Below are 9,861 nucleotides of genomic sequence, written 5' to 3'. Positions count from 1 at the left end.
CCATTGCCCAAGTTTAGGAAAAATTCTTAACTTTGAACTTTCTATATTAAAAGAATATATTTATAATTAACTAATATTATTATTAAAGCAAACAAATAAATAAAGATGTAGTTTTATTAATTTTCATCAAATTAAGATCATAATATTCTTTTAAGTTATATAAACAATATGTACATCGTTAATTATTCGATTTAAGAGTCTATGATAATATTTTATCAAAAAAATTAATAAATATCACTCCCCGGTTAATATGCATTTCACATTTTCTTTAAAATATATTACATATTTTAGAGAAGTCACATTTATTCTTTAAACTATTAACTCAACGTTTCTAATAAAAAAAAATGCGATATAAAATTTTATCATAAATAATTATCTTTGGCCTTAAGATCAAATTTATCATAAATAAATAGTATGAATAATTTTATTAATTTTTGGCATACGTAAACTTAATCATCTATGTATACTTATTAGGCCTTCAATTAAAACATTATATCAGTGTTAATTGTCAAGTTTATATATATTAAAAAGATTATAAAAAAAATAATATGACATTTGAAGAGATAGATAAATTTTTAAGTTACAAGTAAAGAAACATGAATTTTTAAACTGTGAACTCAATAATTTTAATAAAAATTTTAAAGTATAATGAGGACACATATATTAGAGAAATTTTTCTAGTAACATATTTTTTTAAACATATTATTATTTATTAGGTAAAATTTATTAAAAATTACAAAAAAAATGTAAATCACTCTTAATTTAATAAATTTTTTCTTAAGTTAATTAATGTCATATAATTTGTTTATTTTTGATAAATTTTGACAAATAATTAACAATGTGTTCCTATCATTCTTTTTATATTTGGGATTTACCTCAATTTGTCGGGTTTATACATACGTCCAAAAAAAAACTCAGGAAAATTTAATGCAGCTCTTTGAATAGATAAATAAATTCAAGCTACTGAGTTGTATTGATAAGAATCTTTGAACGGTCAAGTTGATGATTTCAATAAAGATATTAATATGAAACAATCAAGCATATAAATTTTTGAATTAAATTTATGCATTTGCTTGTAAAATCAATTTAATTATAAATGAATTTTAAAATGATTTTTTTAATTAAAAGTTGAAATGGTTTAATATTAAGGCCAAGTTATATGTAATAAGAAATAAGCAGAAAACTCCTTGACTAATTGTTTCTTGGCTATAGAGATAAGAGCCTTTAAACTACCATCTCAATAGTTACCATTTGACTTGTACTAACCCTTTAATTGAATATTATATTTTTTAGTATATTTATTAATGTTGTAATCTGGTTTGTATGGACCAATAAATCCAAGTTGTTGAACCCTACATTGATTCAATATAAGCTATTGCAACTTCAACGTTCATTTGAGTTGTTGTACTATGATTGCAATGTTTACCAAATAACTAAGAATGTGTTTGTAACATTCTTTTTACATTCTTCTTGTCAATTTTATTATGAATGAATTTTAAAATTAATTTTAAGATTGAGATTCAACATGCGACAAAAATAATTTCAAATTATTTAATTTTAAATATACTTATATTGTTTTTATTTGTGAGTTTCATACATATATATAAAAAAAACTAAGAAAAGTTAATGCAAAATTTTAGATAAATAGATAAATCTAAACTATTGATTTGTATAGATAAAAAATTTTAATCTATCAAATCGATAATTTCAATAAAGATATTAACGTAAAATAATAAAAGTATATGAATTTTTAGATTAAATTATTTAATTAAAGCATAATATTACTTTTATTACTCTCATTTGTCGGGTTCATACATATATCTAAAAATAAACTCAGAAAAATTAATCCAACTCTTTGAATGGATCGATAAATCCAAACTGTTGAGTTGTCCAAATAAAAATCTTTGACATGTCAAATTGATAATTTCAATAAAAATATTAACATGAAACAATAAAACATATGCATATTTAGATTAAACTATTTAATTAAATCATGATATTACTTGTATTACTCTTATTTGTCAGGTTCATACATATATAAAAAAAATTAAAAAAAAAACTCAGGAAAGTTAATGCGACTCTTTGAATAGATCGATAAATCCAAACTATTGAGTTGTATAAATAAATATCTTTGAGCTATCAAATCAATAATTTTAATGAAGATATTAATGTGAAACAATAAAGCATATGTATTTTTATATTAAACTATTTAATTAAACCTTAAAATTACCTGTATTACCCTTATTTGTCCAGTTCACGCATATATCTAAAAGAAATTTTTAAAAAAAATTAATGTAGAATTCTTTGAATAGATAAATAAATTCAAGATACCAAATTGTACTTGTACATATAAAAAATTCGTGAGGTATCAAGTCCATAATTTCAATCAAGATATTTACATAAATCCATAAAGCAGATGAATTTTTAAATTAAACTTTTACATTTGACCATAAGATCAATTTTTTTATTAATGAATTTTAAAATTATATTTTAAATTTTAGTATTAAACAAAGTTGAAAAACAATGAACTGAAATAATTTAATATTAAGACTAAGTTATATGTAACAAGAATTAAACACGAAACTCCTTAACTAATTGCCCCTCGGCTATAGAGTTATAGAGATGAGAACTTCTAAACTACTGACTCAATAATTTTACTAAAGATATTAATATAATAAAGCATCTAAACTGTCAAGTTGAATTTTTATGTCAAACCTTAAGATCAATTTCATTATGAATGGATATTAAATTTATTTCTCAATTTAGATTAAAAAAATACAGACAAAAATAATTTAAAATGATTTAATACTGACATTTTTTAATTAAAACATAATATTTATCTTATTTGTCGAGTTCATATATATCCAAAAAATCGTTAGTAAATAGTAATAGCATACTAACATATAGCGTTAAGTGATATATGTGATTGATTACGTTATAATAATGATACTATATGTAGTATGATGTATGTTTTTATTTCATTTTAGTCCTTGAGATTTTTACTTATTTGACATTTTAATCCATGAGATTATCACTAACAAATATTTTAATCCTTGATTCTTAAAATATTTTATCAGAAACTATACCCTAAACCCTAAACCTTAAACTACACCTGTCAATCACTATCTGCATACTTTGTTGGTGACAAAGTCGTTACTTGCTAATATTGTTACCCACATCTTGATTAGTGTTTGCCTTTAGGTTATAAACAATAATTTTATAAGAAACTTAGAATTGAAACCTTTAATTTTTCAATATTTTATCATTCTTTATATGTCCCTCAATTATTTTCTTCTCATTCTCTTCTTTTAAATTAACAATACAAGAAAAACTTGGGTCATGTACTATAAAATTCACTTGTTACTTCTAATTTTATTAGCAAGAAAGACATTGTCAATTTCATAACTCTAATGATATTACTTATAAACTTCTGTTTATTTTTAAACTTCTCTTTTTTGTGAAATTTGTTTAGGGCAAAGAAGTATTGACAATGACAAAGTCACCTACTTCATTTTCTCGAAGCCAAGAGTTTTTTTTTAAATCTTTTTCTAAGGAATTTGCAATAGTGTAATGATAATTTTTGGTGATAGAGAATGAAAAAGAAGGATGAGTAGAAAGGTTTTAAGAAACAAAAATTAAAATGTTTATTGGTAACAATCTCATAAACTAAAATATCGAAGAGTTACAATCTCAATGACAAAAATAAAATAAAAACATATATTATATTATATACGATATTATTTTTGTCACATAATTAATCATATATGTTATCTATTATAACATGTCAACATTTTGTTATTATCTATTAATGATATTTAAGTCTAGAAACTAAAATATTTAACGGAGATAAAAATTAAGAACTAACATGACATTTTAAAATTTTAGATATTAAAGTGTATTTCAAAGGCCAAAATAAGGATTCAATAATCAAAAAGTGAGAAGAATACTTACGATCTACCAAGACAAATAACAAATGAATAAAAAAATAAAATAAAAACTTAAAAGTTTTGAAGTAATTATAAAAAGTAGCAATTGTAACTTTCAAATAAAATAAACTAAGAAAAATGTTATATTATTTAAAGTTAATGGTTTCCAAACATAGTTAATTTTTATATTTTTAGAATTGTTACTTGACTCTTAAAATTATAATTTAATCCAAAGTTATAGTTTATCCTATCTTTACATTATAAATTTTTATCTTAAAAGAAACAGTGGGTTAAATATAATTTAGATAAGATAATTTTTTTATTTTATTCTTTTTCATACCCCATATCTCTCTTTAATATTTCATTAAAATAAATGATTATTTATTGAATTAATTTTAATAATTTTATAAAAATTATTATATTAATATTATTTTTAATAAAAAAATTTAAATTTATTTTTATCAAGCATATTTTACTCATTTTATAAAATATAATTTAATGTTTTATTAATTTTTTGTTTTGGTTAAAATTTATTATAAAAAAATTTCTAAGAAAATTATTATAATTTAATATTAATTTTCAATATTATTTTCTTACAAAATTAGTTTTTAATTTTAAATAATTTTCATATTTGTTAATACCTATCTATATTTCTATTGAAAAGTAAAAAATTAAAGTAAAAATTAATTTTTTAAATTATATTATCTTTATAAAAGGGTATATTTTATTATTTCAATATAACTTCTATCTTAATTTTTATTTATTTTAAATATTATATAGAATGGAAAAATGCTATCTGGTTTTTATTTTATTTAATGTGCATTAAATATAAGATAAGACATGAATTTACCATACTCTTATCATATTTCATCTTTATGTATCTTTTTTATTTTATTTTATTTTATCTTATCATTTTGTTTACTAATAACTCTAAATTATTAACTAAGATGTATTACACTATGGTGAAACATACTATAATCTGGTATAATATGGTGATAAAACCTAAATTACTGACCCTTGTTAATATTAATAACCTTAACTATGCAACTAAGCACTCTAAGGTTTATGACTTAACTATTGAAAAACTTTGGGATCTTTAAAATTCTTAAGGGCTTTGTGATTTTAAGATTTTGTAGAGATATTTGTCCAAATAAACATTAAAATTGCCCACCTATGCATGTTTTGGGGAGTAATTTCTCTCTTGTACATCACACCATTTAATTTCCAGAAATTATTCATTATAATTTCTCAAAATAATTAAAATTTGTATTTTTTTAAAAAAATTCTGATTAAAAAAACTTACTCAAATAGTTTAAAACATTCTAAAAGTATTGATTTACAAAAAAGGCTTAAGCAACCCCCCTAAATATATAAAATAAGACCAACATATTTTATGATCTTTGGTCTTGGATGTAGTTTCAACAGATTTATTTATTTATTTGTTGTCAGTGGCTAAAGTGATAAGTGGGACAAATAAAGACACATTAGTTTAACCAAAGTGATTGGTGATAATATTGTGATCCTAAGGAAATTTGAATACTCAAGCAGCAATGTATGACTCATAAATTCCACAAAATAAGCAAAGGATTTCATCTGTTGAAGAAAAATAACATTCATCGAAGGCAAGAGTATAGTTCAATAGTTTTTTTATGATTCAGTTGGTTGTTTCTTGGACAAACACGGTTCCTCTCATGGCCATCCAACGTCACTATCTCTAAGGGCTTCACCTGCTATTCCTTCAATTCAGACATGTCCTAATCATAAACAATTTCAGCTGGCATAGTGAAATCATTTTACCTTAAAAAGACACTAATATAAAATCATGTCAATGTTAAAAAAAGCGACATATAAGTGCAAGGTTACATTTTTTTTTATTTCTTAGTAAAATTTGTCTAATTAATTAAATTTTTTTAACCTATGTATCATTTATTACTATCAATATATTAAACTAAGTTGAACTCTATAATTTTTAACAAAAAATTATTATATATAAATTTTTATTATGTACATTATTATTATTATTATTATTATTATTATTATTATTATATTCAAAGAGAGTCACATTGGTGTGTGTGTGTGTATATATATATTATTACAGATTTCAGGTAATAAAATGCTGCACATATGTTTCATGAACAAATTTTGATTGGTAGTAAAATTTAAGGTAATATGCCACATTTAAAGTTAATTTCCTTGCTTGCACACATGTGAATAAAATTAGCAAAGAACACACCGTAAAAAATAAATGCACTAGTGATGATGGGACTTTCCATGTACCTCAGTGGAACTGCAAAAGCTTCCAAGTAATTGATTTTATATAACTGCACATGAAAATGATAAGTTAAGTGACATATTACAACAATTATTTAACAAAATGCTGAAGGTGGCATAAGATATGTAAAGATAGCAAGTTGTTGTGGCTGATAAGTTGAAACCATAAAAGGACAATAACTAAAAATAAGTGAGCAATTGCTGCTACTTCACGTGGAAGCAGGGTGTGTAGAATGGTCCCTCTTGGAGATTGTGATTCCTTTCTTAAGAGCATAATGTGATCATGTAGGGTAAGATGGGCCAGCTGCATTATCTCACATTCCAACAAGAAAAATCATACTTTATTTTATTTTTTAAAAGAAAAATATTTTATTCTTAAGTTTAACAAGAAAAATTCTGTGTCGGGAAGAAAGGGGGATACATTTTCAGTGCCATGTGTCTCCTGAAGGTGAAAGTTGAGTACAGTAAATTCATGCAATTAATCAAACTTGCATATTATTAAAAGGGACAACTTTGGATACAATGATAGCACAGATACCTTTGGTTAAATTTATATTTTAATCAAGGAGTTGCATACTTTAACGTGTGAAAGCTTAAGTGCAAACCCAGATAATAGTTGTTTCAATTAACAAGTGATTTGCTTAGTATTTTTTTCTTAGTGACTATTAAAACTAACCGTTGATTTATTGCATCTTGCTAAGGATTTATGTTAAGTGGTTAAAATTTGACTTAAGTGTAATCACTAGTTATGCCTAGACTTAGTTGAAAAAGGAATCTATACACTGAACCATTTCATCAACAAGCCAAAACAATTTATTAGAGGAACACCTTGTAAGGTTGAGCAACATCAACAAAAATGATATCTACCATACCAACTAGAATTTGGTAACTACTAGAATGTCTTTGTATCTACCACTTACAGATAAATTCAATTGTATAAGCAAGTCAACCCAAAAAAGAATTGCATATGCAAAAAGTATATTCCATCAACTTCCAAATTAAAGAGAAGCCTTGAAAGTATTTACTCTCTTTCTTCTTAAATTTTAACCAAACTAGAAACAACTAGCACACTTTCTGGCTCAACACTGATATATGAGAGGTTGATGTTCTTGATGCAGCTCCACAGTGAAAAACATGTGATCCAAGTAAATCAAGTATAGGTACCCCTATAGCTAACCTAAGAAACTAGAAAGCTAAATTTTGAGTAAATACTCAATTCACTCTTGTAAAAAATTGCTTAACTCAAATTGGTTCCTATAAAAATGAAAAACAAAATACTAAATAGTCTTTCAGGATTAAAAATTAGATACTTTAGTGTTCAGACTTTTTCTTTTTTTTTTTTACTTTGACTAAATTAGATCCAATAATAATTTTCAAGGATTGAATTGAATATTTTCTCTTGAATTTTTTAGCCTAAATGGAGGTTAGGTTGGTCTTTTAATAAGTTGTTAATTAGACTATAAATTTATATTAAAAAATATCATGTTAATATAAAAAATTATAAATAACTATAATTAATTTGCTTAAAAAATTCATATACTTTTGCATAATTTACTAAAAAATAGGAATAAGTAGAGTAATTATGAGTTTTAAAATATTTAAAGAAATTTCTTTTATAAGTATTACATATTATTATAAGATCTAGATTTAGTCCAGCTAACGCAGAAATTGGATGTCCAGTTTTATTTTTGTTTAAACAAAAATGGACTCGCTTAAGTGAAAATGTAGAAAATGACAAAAAAATTTATGTAAAATTAGCTTAAGCGAAATTTGTGCACTTAAGGATATGAAAGCTAGGTGTAGGAGAAAGAGAAGACTAAGGATAGATGGAGGATAAGGAGAGCGGTGACATAGGGGTGATTGTGAAGGGAGAGGAGGGTAAAGAGTTGATGATGGAGCAAAGAAGGAGATATAGGTATGAAATATGGTGAGAGTGAAAAAAAGAAGAAAGGAATTGGACAATTGATGGAAGGAAGAGAGAAATAGAGGAGTTGAATATGAAAGAAGAAAGAAAATTACATTAAAGAGGATTAAATATGAAAATTAAAGAGAGAGTGTGTTGGGCATGAGGAAGAGAAGAGAAAATTAAGAGAAAAGACGCAAAATTCGTTTAAAGAATCTACAAAATTCACTTAAACTAATTTTGTATAAAAAATTTATAATTTTAAATTTTTTATATTTTTGCTTAAGTGACTTTATTTTTTCTTAAGTAAAAATAAAATTGAATGTTTAGTTCTCGTGTAAATTGCACTAAATCCGTATTCATTATTATAATTAAACATCCAAAAATAATTTGAATAAATGTGAAAAAAAGCATATAATTAATTATGAATAAAGAATCGTTACTAAATAAAGTTACCTTCTTAAGGAAAATATTTTGACATCAGAAGTGACACAAATGTCACAATCAAGTGAATATATTATATCTAAATATAGTGTCTATCGTATGCTGTCCTGTGACCTTGATCACTTTGTTGATGCAAGTAAGTCTCTCGACTCTCAATGATTGCTCAAGTGATTAAAATATGGGACATGCATGAAGATTACTGAGATTTGACAGACAAAATATTTTTCATTTTCCCTCACCCCCGGGACCCAAAAAATACACACCAAATAATTATCCAATTTAAAAGTGTATTGATTAAAATAAATAATAACAGGCAATGTAAAAACCGAGATATATATAATATTAAAATTAGATAATATTATGTGCTAAATTTAATAAAATGGTACCTTCGATAATTGTTATGATATAATATAATAGTTAATTATTGTAATAATATGGTAAAGATTATGCATATAATTTTTCACAATTTAAACATTTATAAATATATAATATAACGATAACTATTTACATATGTTTTAAAAAGTATATCATTAATTAACATATATTAGAGCAATAATATATTAATTAGTATCATTGTGTACATGAATTAACTAATAAAGATTGTTTGAGTTTAATTCGCTCTATCAAGCTTAAATTTAAGTGAATGCAATTATATGATAAATATTTAAAAAAAGATCTTTATGTGTGTTACATGTTCAGAAACTCATTGTAAACATATTTGGCTCGAACTCCAGAGATACCTTTGGTCTAAAAAAAACAATGTATTAATCAGTATTTAAGCCGTTCAAAATTTTATATAAAAATTAAATTGAAGGATTAAATCGATAGAATTTACTTTAAATAAAAATTATTTAAAAATGTCGTTTTAAAGTTTGACGCTAAGTTTTTTATCCAAGTATAGAAAAAGAGTCACGCATCCTCTAAATATACAGTAAAGTTTATTGGATACAACTATTCTTATTTAAAAGAAAATGAGTTGGTCTCTTGGGCCTTGCGACATTAACACATAAAAGGCTATAAACATTCTTGTTTAGTATGTTTTGCTTTTTTACCCAAAAAAATTTGTTGGTTTGTTTACTTTTGCGTTTAAAACCCCACACGACAACTTTGCCCATTATTTTTGCTTTCACCACCCACCTTTCAAATTCACGCTTCTAACATCCTATATAAGACAAAGGAAAGTTCCCTACGCAAGGGTCATTTGGAGCTACATATCTAACCATTTTCCTTTGTTAAGATTTATTAAATTGTTGTTATCTGCATTAAGACAAAGTGGCTTGGTACCTAATTTTACTTTTTTCGAAGGTAGAAATTTGC

Source organism: Abrus precatorius, unplaced genomic scaffold (assembly GCF_003935025.1).
Source record: "Abrus precatorius isolate BTA unplaced genomic scaffold, Abrus_2018 Scaffold3, whole genome shotgun sequence".
NCBI classification, from domain to species: domain Eukaryota; kingdom Viridiplantae; phylum Streptophyta; class Magnoliopsida; order Fabales; family Fabaceae; genus Abrus; species Abrus precatorius.
This window is presented reverse-complemented; position numbering follows the sequence as displayed.